This window comes from Equus przewalskii, chromosome 6, assembly GCF_037783145.1.
Source record: "Equus przewalskii isolate Varuska chromosome 6, EquPr2, whole genome shotgun sequence".
Classification (NCBI taxonomy): Eukaryota; Metazoa; Chordata; class Mammalia; order Perissodactyla; family Equidae; genus Equus; species Equus przewalskii.
Genome location: NC_091836.1, coordinates 93,213,952 through 93,233,071, shown reverse-complemented (window position 1 = coordinate 93,233,071; position 19,120 = coordinate 93,213,952). Strand labels below are relative to the sequence as shown.

At 35.8% G+C, this 19,120-nt stretch overlaps 1 protein-coding gene and 1 long non-coding RNA gene across 10 annotated transcripts in view; one reads left to right on the top strand and one right to left on the bottom strand.

Annotated features, from left to right (window-relative positions):
* ANO3 (anoctamin 3) overlaps positions 1-19,120 on the bottom strand; it is a 452,178-nt gene that overhangs the window by 214,562 nt on the left and 218,496 nt on the right. The window contains exon 1 of one of the 9 annotated variants that reach the window (XR_011541296.1): positions 12,196-12,404. The exons of 6 other annotated variants lie outside the window; for them this stretch is intronic. The gene's annotated coding sequence lies outside the window, so the exon portion shown is untranslated. Of the gene's footprint in view, positions 1-12,195; positions 12,423-19,120 lie in introns of those variants that run through there. 2 more of the 9 variants (XM_070624555.1, XM_070624556.1) reach the window with 2 other exon arrangements.
* The window catches only part of LOC139084021 (uncharacterized), a 135,410-nt gene that overhangs the window by 65,837 nt on the left and 50,453 nt on the right, over positions 1-19,120 (top strand). Inside the window, exon 4 of the long non-coding RNA XR_011541304.1 lies at positions 17,605-17,670. This is a non-coding gene — a long non-coding RNA (uncharacterized lncRNA). The remainder of the gene's footprint in view (positions 1-17,604; positions 17,671-19,120) is intronic.

Here is a 19,120-nt window from a genome sequence, read left to right as displayed (position 1 = left end):
TATACAGAAAACCCTAAAAACTCCACCAAAACACTATCAGAACTAATAAATGAGTTCAGTCAAGTTGTAGGATACAAAATTAATATACAAAAATCAGCTGTGTTTCTCTACACTAATAATAAGCTACCAGAAAGAGAAATTAAGAGAACAGTTCCATTTACAATTGCATCAAAAAGAATAAAATATCCAGGAATAAATTTAACCATGGAAGTGAAAGACCTGTACTCTAAAACCTATAAGATATTGATGGGAGAAATTAAAGACAACACAAATATACGGAAAGATATTCTGTGCTCATGGATTGGAAGAATTAACACTTTTAAAATGTCCATACTTCCCAAAGCAATCTACAGATTCAATGCAATACTCATCAACATACCAGTGACATTTTTCACAGAATTGGAACTAAGAATCCTAAACTTTCTATAGAACCACAAAAGACTGAATAGCCAAAGCAATCCTGAGAAACAAGAACAAAGCTGGAGACGTCATGCTCTTTGATTTCAAACTACACTAAAAAGCTATAGTAAACAAAACAGCATGGAACTATTACAAAAACAGACACATAGATCAATGGAATAAAATAGATGGCCCAGAAACAAACCCATGCTAATACGTTCAATTAATCTATGCAAAGGTGGCAAGAATACAAAATGTGGAGAAAATAGTCTCTTCAGTAAATGTGTTGAGAAAACTGGACAAAAATGTGCAAAAGAATGAGACTAGACCACTACCTTACACCATATACAAAAATAAATTCAAGATGGATTAAAGACTTGAATGTAAGACGTGAAACCATAAAACTCCCAGAAGAAGACATAGGAAGTCAGCTCTTTCACATCAATCTTAGCAATATTTTTTTGGACCAGTCTCCTCAGGAGAGTGCAACAAAAGCAAAAATAAACAAATGAGATTACATCAAACTAAAAGATTTGCCAGTGAAGGAAACAATCAACAAAATGAAAAGGTAACTTACTTAATGGGAGAAGATATTTGCAAATCATACATCTGATAAAAGGTTAACATACAAAATACATAAAGAACTTATACAATTTTATATCAAAAAAATAACCCAATTAAAAAGTGGGCAGAGAACTTGAACAGACATTTTTCCAAAGAAGACACACAGATGGCCAACAGGAGCATGAAAAGATGCTCAACATCACTAATAATCAGGGAAATACAAATCAAAAGCACAATGAGATGGCACCTGATGTCTGTCAGAATGGATATTATCAAAAAGACAAAAAAACAAGTGTTGGCGAGGATGTGGAGAAAAGGGAACCCTCGTACACTGTTAGTGGGAATGTAAATTGTTGCAGCCACTATGGAAAACAGTATGGCAAAGAATTTTAAAAAGTTCTGTAAAGGGCTGGCCCAGTGGCATAGTGGTTAAGTTTGCATGCTCTGCTTCGGTGGCCCAGGGTTCGCGGGCTTGGATCCTGGGCACAGACTTATGCAATGCTTGTCAAGCCATGCTGTGGCAAGTATCTCATCTATAAAATAGACGAATATGGGCACAGATGTTGGCTCAGGGCCAATCTTCCTCAGCAAAAAGAGGAGGATTGGTGGCAGATGTTAGCTCAGGGCTAATATTCCACAAAAAAGAAAAAGAAAAAGCAAAGGAAAGTTCTGCAAAGAATTAAAAATACAACTACCATATGATCCAGCAATTTCACTTCTGGGTATTCATCCAAAGAAAACAAAAACACTAATTCAAAGAGATATCTGCACCCCTATGCTCATTGCAGCATTATTTACAATAGCCAAGATATGGAAGCAATGTAAATGTTCATCAATATGTGAATGGATAAAGAAGTTGTGGTATACATATATATGTATACACACACACAATGGAACATTACTCAGTCATAAAACGAATGAAATCTTTCCATTTGCAACAACATGGATGGACCTATAGGGTATTTAGCTAAGTGAAATTAACTCAGAGAAAGAAAATATTGTATAATTTCATCTATTTGTGGAATCTAAAAAACAGAACAAATAAACCAACACAACAAAACAGAAACAGACCCATAGATATGGGGAACAAACTGGTTAACATAACAGGGAAAGATTGGAAGGTGGGTGAAATAGGTGAAGAGGATTAAGAAGTACCAACCTGCAATTATAAAAGAAATAAGTCATGGGGATGTAATGTACAGCATAGGGAACACAGTCACTAATATTGTAATAACTTTGCATGGTGACGGATGGTTACTCAGCTTATCATGGTGATCATTTTGTAATGTATATAAACATTGAATTACTATGATGTACACCTGAAATTAATAGGATATTGTATGTCAACTATACTTTAAAAAATTTAAAAACATAAAAAAAATTTCAAAATACAAGTGATAATAAGGATAGTATATATTATTGTTATTAATAATTATTATTGTCTAATTATGTTGTTTGTATTGCAAATAATTAATTTACCACCTATCATTTACCAGCTACTCTTCCCAATGAGATTTTATAGAAAGTCAGAATCTAAGTTTTGAATTAATACCATTTTGGTCTTCATTTTTTAAAAATCATATTTTTAAAATCATGGTTTACACTCATCAGGAAAATTACACAATTTCTGCAAAGTTTTGAGTTGAATAAAACCTAAGCTGCTTTTTGATACGTACTTTTTATTTTCATTATAAAAATCACATGTATTTTTAGAGATAACCCAATGTGCCTGTTTTTTGTCTTTTGTTTATCTAATTTTTAATTTACATGGAATAAAATTAACTTTTTTGGTGTACAGGTCTTTTAGTTTTGACACAAACATAGATTCTTATAACCATTCCATAGACACAGTACAGAAAAATTACATCCCACATAACAGCTCTGCCCACCTGTGCTCAGGGTGTCCTTTCACCCTTAACTCCTTAAAGATCTGTTCTTTTTACCTATATTTTTTGCCTTTTTCAGAGTGCCACATAAACTGAATCATATACTATATAACTTTTAAGATTAGGTTCTTTCACTTAGCAAAATGCATTTGAGACTCATCCATTTTTTTTCAAGTATCAAGAATTTGTTCCTTTAAATACTAAGTAATAACTCCAGTGTGTGGGTGTTTCATAATTTGGCTATCATTCACCCATAGAAAGATATTTGGACACAAAAAACTGTGTCCAGTCTTTGTGATTATAAATAATGCTACTATAAACATTCATATAGAGGTTTTGAGTTCTCATAAATACATTGAAGTGGGCTTGCTGTGTCATATGGGATGCACATAGTTAATTTTTAGAGAAACGGTCAAAGTTTTTCAAAAGTGGCTGTCCCACAACTAACAATGTATGAGAGCATTTCTATTGCACTATATACCATCAAAAGGATTTTCGTTGTTGTTAGACATTTTAATAGGATTGTAGTGATAACTCATTGTGGTTTTAATTTGCATTTCCCAAATGACAATGATTTTGAGCATCCCTACATGTGTTTTTTGCCATCTATATATTTTCTTTGGTGAAGTCTCTGTTGAAATATTTTGTTCATTTTTCAATTGAGTTGTTTGCTTGCTTACTATTAACTTTTGAGAGTCTTTCATGTATTCTGGATACAAATCCTTCATTTGATATGTGATATACAAATATTTTATCTTAGTCTGTGGCTTGTCTTCTCACTTTCTTAACAGTGTCCTTTGCAGAGCAAAGTTTTTATTTGTAATGAAGTAAAATTTTATGGATCATGCTTTTGGTACTGTATCTAAGAAATCATTGCCTAACCCAAGATTATGAATATTTTATCTTAGGTTTTTACAGTTTTATATTTGACATTTACATCTATTATATATTTTAAGTTAATTCTTTATATATAGTGTGACATGTAGAACAGCAATTATTTGGGGTACATGGCTGTCCAGTAGTTCAACTATTTGTTGAAAAGATTGTCCTTTTTCCATTCAATCGCTGTTGCACTTTTGTCGAAAATCAGTTTTCCATACTTATGTGGGTCTCTTCCTGGATTTTTCTATTCTGTTTCATTGGTTGTCTATCCCTTCACTTATGCCATGCCGTCTTGACTACTCTAGCTTTATAACATATCTTAAAAACAGGTAGTACCAGTCCTCCAACTTTGATCTTCTTTTCTTAATTGCTTTGCCTATTTGAGTTATTTTATCTGATTTTATACATTTTACAATCAGCTTATCTATATCTACAAATGATCTTATTGATATTATGATTGAGACTGAATTAAATCTATATATAGCTTTGTGAAGAATTAACATCTTAACTATATCAAGTCTTCCAAACTGTGAATCTGGTATGGTTATTTATTTAGTATTTTCTTTGATTGATTTCATCATATTTTCGTAGTTTTCTCCACAGAAATTCTACACATATTTTATTAAATTTATAGCTAACTATTTCATTCTGTTGGAACTTTTACAAAAGTTAATATCTTTTTTAGTTTCAGCTTTTCAGTTTCCAATTGTGCATTGCTAATGTATAGAAATGCAATTGACTTTTGGCTATTGATATTGTATTCTGTGAACTTGCAAACTTGCTTATTAGATCCAGGAAAAGTTTTGTAGATTCCTCAGAATTTTCTACATAGTTAACCATGCTGTCTGCAAATAGGGGTACCTTAATTTCTTACCTTCCAACTGAATATCTTTGATTTCTTTTTCTATACTCCTTTTATTTTCCGGGACTTCCAATACAATATTGATAGGAATGATGAAAGTGGACAATATCGCCTAGTTCCTGATCTTCAGGAGACAGCAAACAGTCTTTCAACATTAACTATGATGTTAGATGTAAGTTTTTTACAAATGCCCTATATCACAAGGACAAAATTTCTTTCTATTCCTAGGTTGCTGAAGTTTTTGTTCTGTTTTGTTTTGTTTTGTTTTTGAGGAAGATTGGCCCTGAGCTAACATTCATGCCCACCTTCCTCTACTTTATATGTGGGACGTAGGTGATGAGCAGTGCGTAGGTCCACGCCCTAGATCTGAACCAGCAAACCCTGGGCCACAGAAGCAGAGTGTGTAAACTTAGCCACTATGCCACTGGTTCGGTCTCTGCTGAAGTTTTCATCATGATGAATGCTGAATTTTTCTTCTGTATCATGTAGTTTTCCTATCAAGTCTGTTAGCTTGGTAAATTATAGTGATTGATTTTTGAGTGTTGAGCCAGCCTTGAATTCCTAGGTGATATTTGATATATTTAGTTCTCATAATAATCCTGAAATAAAGCTTTAATTACGCATATTTAAGAGTGAGAAAACTAAGATTAACTAACTTAAGGACACTCAGCCCAGTAACTACTAAACCTATGAACTGAACTCAAGTCCACGGGATCCCCAAGCCATATTCCTGTCACTATAGCACCATGCCTTTCACAGATATACAAGAAAAAATATTACCGACAGGCTCCAGGATAATCACAGAGCCTCTCCCTTTCTACACTCCACTTCCAAACTAAAGAGGCCCTCATAAGGCTCTAGGAAATGGACACTTTTGTTCCAGGGTTCCTGAGAGTGAAGTCAATGAGTACATTGACAAAAGAGATTATAAACTGTGGCAGGTGCAAGTCTCTCTTGGTCTTGCCTTCTTGCTATGTTTGTCTCCCACGTGTCAGGACTTGTGAATGTGAAAGAAAAACAGTGTAGGTCTTATGCAGCTAACCTTTTGGAAGATGGCTTAACCAGTTTAGACTACGCCTTAGGGATACATTTTCATTTTCCTTCAAGCTGTCCCTGTGTTTATCAAGGCTTTGAAAGGATGTGATGTTAAGTTTCTAAATTAGATAAAAGCCTAGAAGAAAGAAACCTAGGAGGCCACTAGGTCTGCTGTTTTATATCCTAAAGCAGAGTCCAGTTCAGCAGTCAATAATTTCACCTAGAATTTTGAGGCCAAGGCCCTAGTTATAAAAAGCAAAACAAACAAAACACAGTGTGGTTTTGTCTGAATGTGCTTTGTGTCTTCTCTGCATACCTTCTCAGGAATCTTTTTGCGTTTTTTGGCAGGGAAAGATTTGTCTTTAGCTAACATCTGTTGCCAACCTTCCTCCTTATTTTGTTCCTCATCAAAGCCCCAGTGCATGGTTGTATATCCTAGCTGTAAGTCACTCTAGTTCTTTCTACGTGAGCTGCCGCCACAGCAAGGCAACTGACAGACAGCTCCTCTGGTTCCATGACCGGGAAGCTAAGCCTGGCTGCAGAACTGGAGCATGCTGAACTTTAATTACTAGGCCATCAGGGTTGGCTCATCATGAATCTATTTTAAGACTTAAAGAAGACTCCATACTGGGTCTCAGCTAAATCTTTGTCTTAACACAAGAAATACTTAAAATTCCTCAGGAATTCTAATCTTTGTCCAGTTACACAGCATTATTGGAACTTCCCTACTGGACAGAAATACTAACATTCAAATAACGTTTAAGGAACAAAAAAAATATTACTTTATTTAGAATAGAGAAGGAGACTAGAGTTTGGATGATCATATCAAGAATATGATTCGAGAACGGAGAACAAGGCCACTAGTTATGTAAAATGGAATTAATGAGAAAATAACTGCCAACCTACACAAAATCAATGCTGAGCCCTTTATCATTACATTCAGGCTGAAAACAGTAAAAAACTTAAGAATAATTCACTTAATTTAGTCAAAGTCTAATGTCAAAAACTTCAAGAGAGTTTCATTGCCTCCTAATTTTCTTTTAAAAGATGCCTGAATATAAATGTTCTAATCTTGTCACTATAGAACGAAGAATTTATTTAAAATTGACAGACTGACATTATGGAAAAGAATGCTTTCAAAATCATTCACATTGTGCAGAGATTTAAGAGACTTGAACTGTGCCCAGTTCAAAGGCAGGGGAAAAGGGAACACGTGCCTGGCTTCACTTCTTCTTGTTTTCAAGGAATCACTGGTCCTTGATAGGTTTTCTTACAAAGTGCCACATAAAAGAATGAAGAAATGGTCTGGAATTTTCTTTTCTTTCTTTAGAAAGGAAAACGGACTGATAAATAAAGAAGTGTTACTTTTTGCAGTGGGAAAAATGCAAAGACAAGAAATGCAAAGTCAGATTCAAAAGACAAGAGCAGACTAGCTGTTTTCTCTCTCTATCAGAAATTGTAGCCATAATTCCTGATTCAGACATGCATTGTCAGTGGTGACTTTTTCTTTTTTTTTAATTTACTGACTGGATTACAGGCCCTTTGCAAGTCAAAAAGAGGGTAAACAGATGGAAGTGGAATCAGTATAGGTCACAAACCCAGTTCAGGGTAGAGCATTGAAACTTTGAATGTAGCATCTTCAATGAGGCTTGACAAGACCTTTCTGAGTACACACTACTATGTGAATGAAGAGGTTTAGACGGGACTCTCATTTCAAAAGGGAATATCGTCTTCTGAAATTCCTGGCAGGTCTAGCACATGGTATTTTTCCGTATACCAATCAGTACGGTGGCCTTAGGGCAGCTCCAGGAATATTCAGGAGCTTCTAAAGAGATTCTAGGTAGATCTGAGTATATAGAGGCCTTAAGGTGACTCACATACACTCTCAAACACATACACACACACTCACATCTACTCCAAATAACATTTGGTCAGTCTGGTTGTGCCTTGATACCTACGACTACTTCTTCATGACCACAAGTGTGTGTGCTGAGGCTAGGAGTGTGGTTTCAGGATAAAAGAAGTCACTCTTCTAAATTACAAGTAATTTCCCCAAAATCAAGACAAATAAATTGGTCAGATCATAATTGTCATGGACAATTCTGAGGGAGAGTATTGTATATTATTAAAAAGAAAAACATCCCGAATAAAGGGATTACACCAACACTGGATTTGGATTAACCTCCAAATTCTGGAAAATTTCAATTCCAAGATTGTAATATTCTATGGTTTCAGTAGTTAAATTTTGTTTAGAAAAAGTCATTCTGTTTCTAAGAGAAGTCTCAAGACTTTTATTTCAAAATTTATTCTAGTGACCCTCATAGTCTCTATTTAACCTCTTTTCAATTCCTTTAAGTGTGCCACTGTGAAGCTGCCAATAAACGCAAGGAGGCTATAAACTCAGTTGACATATTTTTACAGACTTGGGCAGGAGCCATTCTGTGCAACTTCTCTCCACTAATCCAATCATTTTGTTTTGTTTTTGAAAGAAAGAACAGGAAAACTCAACAGTTAAATTGATAAAAGTAGTACATAAATATAGTTTATGATATTAGTGTTTTGGGGTTAAGTTATAACATCCCTCCTAAAGTAAGAAGCTAGTTTCACATTAAATGCATTTTAAACAAAACTTAAACTGGTTCTCCAGCATATTAAAATAGACTGAAATTTATGATATTTCTACATATAGGATAAATTAATAAGATTTCTCTACAAACATAGAGAGTAATTATACTGAAATTGAAAAATTAGACAATTCCAAGCAAATGCATTTAAGCCATGTTAAGATAATAGTTTTCCAAGAAATACATAGCATGCTTCCCTTCAAATATTATTATTTAGGGATTGAAAAAATACACTACACAGACTATCTAATTATCTCTAGCTAAAAAAGAGACTGAAGTAATTTTCTCAGTGAAGTACCTATGAGAAAGGAATACAGGGATGATAGGATGACTGTGCAAATATCTGTGACTGAACCAGGCAGTTCCCTTCATTTCCTTCTCATGCTTTATGAGCACCATGTGCAACTTAGTGTGAAGGCAGCTCTACTGGGCAAACAGAGTTCATGGTGGCCACAGGATCACCTGAGGAAGTAGGAGTGCTCTCGCTCATCCCATTGTAAGGGACACAAGTGAAACATTCTGTGTCTTGTGAATCCATTTGAAAAAGACCCCAGGCTTCTGAAAGTATGGTGACTGCCTACAACATTCATTTCTTGCAACAGATGGAGATTTTTGTGACTCCATTTCTGACTTTAGAGGTTAATAGGGAGCAAAATGGGAGCAGGTATTTTATTCAGAGTAAAGGGGATATGAGGAATGTGCTTCTGTGTCACTACCTGCTCTATAGTTTCATATACCCCATAATGCATCCACAAACATCTATACACTCACACAAAAAGTCTCTTTCTTTTGAGTACCTAATCTGCTTAACTAACAATGGTAATTCTTATTTGCATTATAATTTTTGTGAGCAAGCTACATCTCTACCATTGAACTCAACCAATTGAGGTCAGGGACCACATATGCTTGCTTATCTCCTCCACAGTAGTGGGCTCAGTGCTTTACACTCATGGGACAACTTGAAGCATTATGTAGACTTCAGGACACGAAGGTCCAGCCATGCTTCTGAAAATACACCTTCAGACTGGGGGCTGGCCCGGTAGCATAGTGTTTGAGTTCACGTGCTCTGCTTTGGTGGCCCAGGGATTGACAGTTTGGATCCTGGGCAAGGACCTAAACACCACTCATAAAGCCATGCTCTGGCGGCATAAAACATGCAAAACGGAGGAAGATTAGTCCAGATGTTAGCTCAGCAACAATGTTCCTCAAACAAAAAGAGGAAGATTGGCAACAGATATTAGCTCAGGGCCAATCTTCCCCATCAAAAAAAAAAAAAAAAAAAAAAAACCTTCAGACTAAAAATCCTAAAACAACTATATACTATACTGTAGTACACTATACTATAGTTGTAAGAAATTCTTTAAGTATATTACCTTTTAAAATGTATATGCACAGATATTACTCATATCATTTTAATGATTGTGATGAGGTATTATTTATCAATCAAATCCTTTATTTGACTTCCCCATTTTTGTTTAATCGATATTATTATAATAATGATTACATTCAATAAGGGCTTTTTGTATATCACTGTGCTAAATCATTTAATATAATATTTCTCATCGCATAAAATGTATCATTATCTTCATCTCACAAGTGACTGATAATATAGGCCCAAATGGCCCTATTAAACTGTTTGAGGTCACATAAATGGCTGAGCCATTATTCAAATCCAGATTTGTATTTCTTCAAATCCTATGAGATTTTCACAATAGCTCTCTTATATCTCTATAAATACTTTGAATTTTTAAATTATAATTTACTTAATTTAAGAAATGATCAGTATATAATTTGGAAATATTTATTGTTGGAGATCATACTAAAATTAATGGACATAATGACTGATTTTATGTCATTAATTTTCCAATTAATACTTATCCAATTTTCAGGATCAACCACACACACTGGGAAGTGCCTACTTAACTGGCCCTATCTTGAAGTTTCCTTTAGAAGATGTGAGGTTATAATATTTAATCTTAGAATCTATGATGGAGGAAGGACAAGTCAAAATGCAATCTTCAAATGCAAAGACATGTCAAAACAGTCATAAATCTAATTGTACCTATAACATAGAATGTGCAAAGTTACAAATAATGAAGAATATGGGAAAGGCAAAAATAAGTGTAGGTTTTTTGGATTGAGCAAATGAACAGAGATGCTAAGAAAGAAGTGAGACGAGTATAGGAGTATTCACTAAGTGCATACAAACAGGCTAGCATGTCACCTGGAGATCATACTGGCTAAAGTTTGTGAACATATTCCTGAGTGTTTTGACTTGAATCACTAAAAGACAGTACGTGGAGAAATGCAAAATTGTATTAGCGTGATCAACCTATTTTTAAAAATCTGTAATAACTTCCTTTTCACAAGGTCTACTTCTATAAAACCTAATCTTCACACTATTATTGTCATATCTCCAAAAGAAGTATTAACTTAACTTAGGATCATTATTAGAAACATTATAAATGATAAATACTTTTCTCACACTGGCAAATTCTCTACTCTAGCTAATCTAATTAATCATAACATTTTTGTTACAATGATTGCCTCCTTATCCAGACTACAGCTATTCATTCACACCAGCCTTCTCTCTTAGATAATATGCTACTCACAGTCAAGATCCACAACTAATTTATCTTTATATCTTCTACACTACGGGACACCATACTTGGCATATTTTGCAGAGTGAGCAAACAACAAAATGAAAGAATGAAATATTTCAATCCTCATACATCTGACTTGGTTTTCCATGTGAAAAGTCTTATAAATGGATGCCTCTGCTTCCATCGAAGTTAAGAAAATTTTCTCTTTCTTCTACTCTAGAAAGTTATTATAATTTAAGCCAATAGATTTATCCTAGAACCAAACAAACCCTTCATCAGAGATCTAGGAATCTCAGGTCCCAGAACAAAAAGACAAAACTGCTTCTGATAGCCAGTAGCATCCTGAGTACATGGGACACCCATCCTCCAAACAATGCAAATTTCTAATGATACCTTTCTAACATTAGACTCTGCAGTTCTTAGATTGTCATTCCCAGCTTTAAAACTGGCTCCCCCCAGAACAGCCTGTTCCACATTCAGACAGTTCCAGTTGTTAAGAACTTCTTTTTGTAGAGCACAAATCTGTCTTCCTATGGTTCCCAACATTGGTCCTTATTCTGCCCTTCAGAAAATCAAAAAAAAAATGCAGTATTTCTTCCATAAGACAGCTCTTCAAATATTTGCAGACAACTATCAGTTCCTTTTTAAATACTTTCTTCTCTAAACTAAATATTTTGTTTCAACAACTGGTTTTTGAGATGTTGTCAAATCACATCACCTCACTTCAATTCCTATAAGAATGATTTGGGATTCAGCTCAGAATCAACTACTAACCTGTGTTCAATTCCGTTGTTATATCTGCCCACTTCAACACCAGTTCTTGATTTCACAAAAGAAGGAAATTACCTCCAGCTACATAGGACATGTTTTCTGATCTCATTTCAATTAAATGAGCTTTTCCTGCTTATGCCCACTTCTCATTGTAATTAAACAATTCTCCTGGTAATCATTTTTTAATTGAGGTAACATTGGTTTATACTATTATATAAACTTCAGATGTACATCACTATATTTTAATTTCTGTGTAGACTACATCATGTTCACCACCCAAAATCTAATTACCTTCTGTCACCCTATACAGGTGCCCTTTTACTCCTTTTGCCCATCCCCCCCATAATCATTTGATTCTTGTCTGCACAATTGCTATACAGTAAGTCCCTCAAAGGCAGGAAATATGACTTATCCACAGCTACATTGTGAAACTACCACTAAGGCCACCACAATGTCTGGCACACAAGGGCACTCAATAAGCATACTCAATAAATACTGAATATGTATTTACTCAGCAAATACTGAGGGACACTTGAACACCAAATAATACTCCTTTAAGCTTTACTTACATTTATAAATGTCAAAAGCATTTTTTCTTTAAAATTTGTCCTTGGGATTCATGAAAAGACTGAACACGGCTGGGTCAAGAAAAAGAGCTCTGGATCAAGAGGTTTCCAACCACGTAGAAAATTACTACAGTATTGATCACTATCACTGAGATACAGTCATTTAATTACTCAACCACATTCACAGTCGGTCATATGGCTGCTGTGTCTTTAAGAGTATCATGTCACCATCCCAATTATGACATCACTTTGCTAGAAGCAAAAGGAGGAAAACCCATCACTTAAATTGCCATCCTACTAAGACATAATTTAATATCCCTGCCAACGCACAGAGACAAGACAATTAAATGGAAGTAAACTGCTCTGGGAAAAATAGATGATATTCATTGCTTTCATGGGAGATTCTACTCTGGTAAAAATGAGACACGTCATGTTCTTTCATTACATAGATCTCAGTACTTAGAATTACAACATACATATATAGTGGATTTAATGTAAGGGCATGATTCACGTAACTGTTGCTCCTCCAATGTCAGATCATTAAAGTACATAGGATAGATATGGGAATCAAGGCCAAGGGTTGTATACTGGGGGTGCATAAACAATTTCATGTACTCTTCAAGTCTTCATCAACTGACTCCAGCCCAAAAGCATCTCCTTTCCTTTACTTTCCAAGAAAAATATGAACCTAGTACATTTCATTTCAGTACTTCCATGTTTGGTGAACTGTGTGCCATATAGTGTCAGCTCAAGGGATGAATGCGACTTAGGTAGAAGGGAGCCCTTAAGTGTATAAGTACTTATGCTTACAAGAGTGGGAGAAGTGTGATGGCAGGGAAGTGCCAAAGCAGCATGCAGAGGGGGTCTTACCCAAACTTGGTGTGGGAGTCGGGGCAGGGAAGATCTCCCATAGGAGGTGATTTCTAAGCTGTACTTGAAGAATAAGTAGGAATTAGCCAAATAAAATGGAAGAGTGAAGCTTTCCAGAGAGAAGTAACATCATGCAAAAACATCTGGAGGTGAGGGAAAAGTTTGGTATTACTGGAAAACACAGTAAAAAGTGATGGAGAAGGGGGCAGGGGACAGAGATGGGGCCACCAAGGAGAGCAGGGATCAGCCCTTGAATGGCCTGCTTTGACCTATGGAGCTGTTTAGACTGTATTTTAAGGAAAATGGGGAGTTACTGGAAGCTTTTCTGCTGCAGAGAGACCCGGTCTAATGCGTCTTCTCGGTGTGGAGAATGGATGTGAGCAGGATACAAGTCAAGTCACTGCAGCTGTGACTGGGCTGCTTCAGTTACCCATGGGACAACACGTGGTGGTTTAAAACTGCAGCTGTAACTGTGAGGTTACAGGAAATCAGACAGATACAAGAGACATTTAGAAAGAATTTACAGGCTGTGAGGTTTAACTGAAAATACTCATTTAATACTAAACATAAAGGAACATTCTGTCAGCACTGGAATATGTTCTAATAGCCTAGAAGCAGAGAGATACCAGACATTAATTCCAAGTGGGTATAGCAACAGTAGTAGAAGGAAGAAAAGTGTCATTGGAGTTGGGTCTTGAAGAATGCATACGATTTTCAGAGGGCAGAGCTGAGCATACAAAATCATAGAACAGATTAACAAGGCACAGAGGTAGATAACTTCAGCATACACTCAGGGAAATAATTGTAACACTCAATTGTAAATATGTTTATTTCTACAATTTCCTGATCAATGCACAATGTTGGGCTTGGGGCTCTATGACATAAATGTTTTCTAATTCATATATATATATATATATGATTCTATGGAAATTAATCAGGCTGATAAAAAGAAATGAGTTATCTTCTATTTCCTAGCACATAAGAAAATTAAAACAAGTCTTGATTTCTGTAAAACATAAATTGTCATCATCATAGTAGATCATAAACTTGAAGGAAAATAGTAAGTATATTTTTTATTACTGGAACAACTCAGGAAATTGTCATTATAGATCATGTCAGACATCATTAGTACCCCTTCAGTACCTCCTGGCCCTTCATACACAGACACACACTGCCATAGTTTCTGGGACCTTTTTACACTAGGCTGGCTTAACATTTTATCTCCTGAAAAAATTACCACCCAAAGTTAACGATAGGTCTTATGTTCAGTCTTATTTTGCCAGTGTGATCAGGAGGTCCATATGGATGCCCAATCTTTCTTTTCCTGTCTAATGCAGGGCTAAGTATGCCAAACCAAGTTTTCCAAGAACTTTGTCATTTACTGAGAAATATTCTATCAAAAGATAAAACAGAATTCTTACAGGAATTCTCTCTGATACTAAAAGTCACATTCAGTGGCCTATCAGCAAAGGCTCTGAGTGATGAAACATGGTGGCTAGGAGGATTCTGTTTGATCCCACTTAGTGAGTGTGCCATTGGGGCTTAGAATACAAAAATGCCACTTCCAAATACAATGCTCAGAAGAAAATGAAAAAAAATTAGAGACTGTAGAGTTCAAGGATACCTTAGAGACAGCGGATGAAATTTCAGTGTGAGGTCCATGGTGACTGCACTGTGTATTCTAACGCAGATGCCTCGGCACTTCTCCAGGACTGCTACATCTCTCAGGGAGGAGTCCAAGAGTCCAAATTTTTAATACATACACTAAGGTCCCCTAAATTTTAAAACTGATGAAATAATGTAACCTGAGTATTTAATCAATAGAGAAACTGATAATCAGAGAAGGTAAATGACTTGCTCAAGGTTGCACAAACAGTTTCTACCAATGCTAGGCCTTGTCTCAAAACTTCTGAGTCACAATCATTTGCTCTTGATCATTTGCTCAAATGAATGTCATTTATAGAGAGCAGTCATGCACGTACTATTTTCATCAACTAACAGGCTAGCCTATAAAGAATATCTGCAGACTTCACCATTAATATCTTTTCTTTTTAAAGATTTTATTTTTTTCCTTTTTCTCCCCAAAGCCCCCCGGTACATAGTTGTATATTCTTCGTTGTGGGTCCTTCTAGTTGTGGCATGTGGGACGCTGCCTCAGCGTGCCTTGATGAGCAGTGCCATGTCCACACCCAGGATTCGAACCAACGAAACACTGGGCCGCCTGCAGCGGAGCGCGCAAACTCAACCACTCGGCCATGGGGCCAGCCCCTCCCCATTAATATCTTGAGGTTCAATGTCTTCTCAATGGTTTTCAATGATGTGCTATTACTCGCTTTTGTCAACAAAAGTAACAACGTCTAAAAAGTAAAAAGCTAAAGACAAAAACACACATACTTTTGTAATTTCTTTATCAATAAAAAGACATACCTCCTTCCTGTTTTCCTTGATAGAACCAAGAAAACAACTCCAAGAATGGAATTTGTGACAAGCTCAGAAAAGATTCAGGCCATATTATGACATCATCCAAGTGTGATAGAGAAGAATTCCAGAAGTGGATTATTTCAAGCATCAGCAATTTGTTGATAGTAGTAATACCATATAAAACAAATGGCATTTTATCCAATTAAATCATCTATTTTTTACTTTGTAAATTTATTATTATTTCTCGTGAAAAAGAGTTAAAAACTATAGTATGTCTGTGAGGGGGAGAAAAAAATGTTTTTGAATGACTGCTGTGAAGCAAACACTAATGCATTAGGCACTGGTATATAATGTGACTTCAGAACACACACGATTACTTACTATTGAAATTGGCCACTGGCTATTAGCAAACTTACCAAGCATTAGTAATGCCATTTTAAAACTTTATTTCACTGTGCAACACATGGAATTTTATGGTTTTCCAGAAGTATGTCACCTTTTATGAGGCATTTTCTGCAAAATCACCATTATATTTTCCCATGTAGTTTTCATCACAGTATTGATAATGGACATATTATAATTATTAGTTTACATAAAATTATCCTCCTCCCAATTCCTTGCTCAATTGTAAACGTTTTAAGGAGAAACAAACCCAAACAAATTTTCAGTTGAGTAACAATAACAACTACTTCTACCGCTCTTACAAATACTGCCACTAGCCCTGCCAGATTTTATCAAGCATCAGCAATATTTTAGGAATTTTGCATGCTTTAATTCTAATCTTTGCAACATACTTGCTCATTAATTATTTTTTCTTCTTTAAATAGAATCAAATATAGAGAAAGATTTAGTTAGTAAGGCCAGCAATTATTCTGCAAATCAAATACGGAATAAATTTGACTTAGGAAGCAGTTTCCCAAAGTGATTAGGCAATACAGCATTAAACTGGCCTCTTAAGGTGTGTAAGCCTGGAATTCTTGCATGTAGAGTCTAACAAAATAAAAGCTCAAACTCATCACATAGTGTCACCTGGACGAGGTCTGATGAAGCCTGGGAGTTATTCAATGTAGTTTCTTGTTCTGAATGGTTCATTCATCCTTTTATTCAAACATTTACATTACTGGGCACCTACTATGTGACAGACACTGTTCTAGTCCTATCATATTAAGAGGATGAGCAACACAGACACAACCATCCTTTATGAACTTCACATACAAGTGGGAAAGACTGTTGATAAAAGCATACAATGTCAGGTATTTATAAATATGCAGAAAAGAAATAAAAATCAGGGTCTGGAAACAGCAGTACAATTTTAAATGGGGAGATCACAAAAGGTCATTTTGAGGAGGTTAAGGATGAGCAAAAATCTGAAGCAAGTAGGGAATGAACAATGCAAACATCTGGGAAAAGAGCATCACAGCCCGACTGCAAAACCAGTGCAGTCAGAAAGTGCTTGAAATATTCGAGGAAGAGCAGAGGCCTCTGTGGCTACAGAACAGTGACCAGGAGGAGAGTAGCCCAAAATGAGGTAAGAGACAAAGCCAGGAGCCATATAATGTAGCAGCCTATAAACGTTGATAACAAGTTTGCCTTTTATTCTAAGTGAGATGGGAAGTCATTAGGAGGTTAAGAACAGTGACTTGGTTTAACGGCTGTTGTGAAAGCTTGCTCTGCTACTAGGTGGAAAATAGGCTGGAGGAAGTAAGGCTTGAAACCGGGTGAATAATTAACACGCTACGGAAGTAGTCCAGGCAGCAGAAAACAGACATTGTGCTAATGTGGTAGTGAGGGAGGGGATGTAAAAAGGTCCTATTCAAGCTATATTTTAAAGTTAGAATCAAAAGGATTTGCTGATGAATTTTGCCACACTTCCTCTTTGACTATGTACAAGTAATTGAATGTAACTGAGCCTTAGTTTATATATCTTTAGAAGGAAATATTGTCCTAGCGACATAATAAATCTAGCCAATGATCACCAATGACTGCTATTATTGCAAAAAGAAATAAAATAAGGCATTATGTGCCTCTTGATGGAACTATACAACACCAACTATGAGATACTCTTGACAAAAGTTGAATCTGAATCGGATCACATTTCTAAATCTAACTTTCGGGTTATAGGAAACACCGGGGACCAAGGGACATGTTGAACATCACCAAGGGAATGTAACCAGCAAAATCTAGAATGTGGGTAAATCTGCAAGACAAACATTTAAGTGTCCATCAAATAAACTGCAAGAGACACAGTGAGAGTGAGACGACTCAGGCGTTAAGGGAGACTGGAGAAACATATCAGACAATCGCCATGAATGGACCTTCTTAGGTTCTGATGGGAACAACTACATGAATCAATCTATGAGACAATCTGTGAAGTACAAGCAAGGGCTGGAGAGTAGTATCATGATATTAAGGATGATGATTTTTTAAAGTATGAAACTGATATTTCGGTTTTGGTTTCTAAAACTTCCTTAAATTTTGGAGTTATACACTGAAATATTAAATAAAACATGATGAAAATCGATCCAGTGGATAGTGGGGGTGAATAGGGGCATAGATAAAACACATTTGGCCAGTTGATGACATTGAAGCTGAGTACATGTACATACATATTCATTATATGAGTTCCTCTACTTTGCATACATTTGGGATTTTCCATAATAAAATATTATAAACCAAAAAATTTGAACAATTGAGTAGAAACATTGGAAGGATCATTGTATAATTAATCTATTCTTACTCTCCAAGTTCATTCTTTCAACCTTTTGGGAAAAAAAAATGTAAGCATGAGTGATAAGAATGTGCCTAATATTTCGGCCAACACTGGTGGCCTAGTGGTTAAGTTTGGTGCGTTCTGCTTTGGTGGGACAGGTTTGGTTCCTGGGTGCAGACCTACACTACTCGTCTGTCAGTGGCCATGCTGTGTCAGTAGCTCACATACAAAACAAGAAAGATTGGCAGCAGATATTAGCTCAGGGCAAAGCTTCCTCAGAAAAAAAAAATATATGTATTAGGTATACATATATACGCCTAATATTTGATGAACTAATTCCTCTTTTGAAATATTTTCCAAAGGAAATAATTCACAAAGCACTATAAGTGTGTTTTTCACATTATTGGTTTTCTACCCCAAAATCTATTTCCCACATCATTGTAATCAGGACCTAGATTTTGTTCAGGCATCCTCCATTTAAGAGAGGTTACTCTATCCTCAGTCAGGAATAAATCCTGAGAAGTCCAAGCCAATGGTGGTAATGCTATTTCCTGTAATTGTGATTTGCTTGCAAGTGAGCATGTGGCCCAGTTTATGTCAATAAAAAGTGAGGGCAAGTATGTAAATAGAGGCATATGGGAAAGTTTTCTCACTCTGTAAAGGAGATATAAGGAAAAGACTCTTTTTACCGTGGGATGCTGTGTCTGCATATAACTGCAAGGCTTCCTGCAGCTATCTTGTGATTATGAGAGGCACTAGCCTGAAGATGAGCCTTAATCTCTCAAGATGGTAAGGTAGACAGCTGTTTATAACCTGGGCCCTTGCCGATAACACTGAGCTAGTATATTGGTGCATTAAACAATTCTGAAAGGGGCCCTAATTTGGAATTGCTGGTTATATGAGAATATAAATGTTCCTCATTGTTTA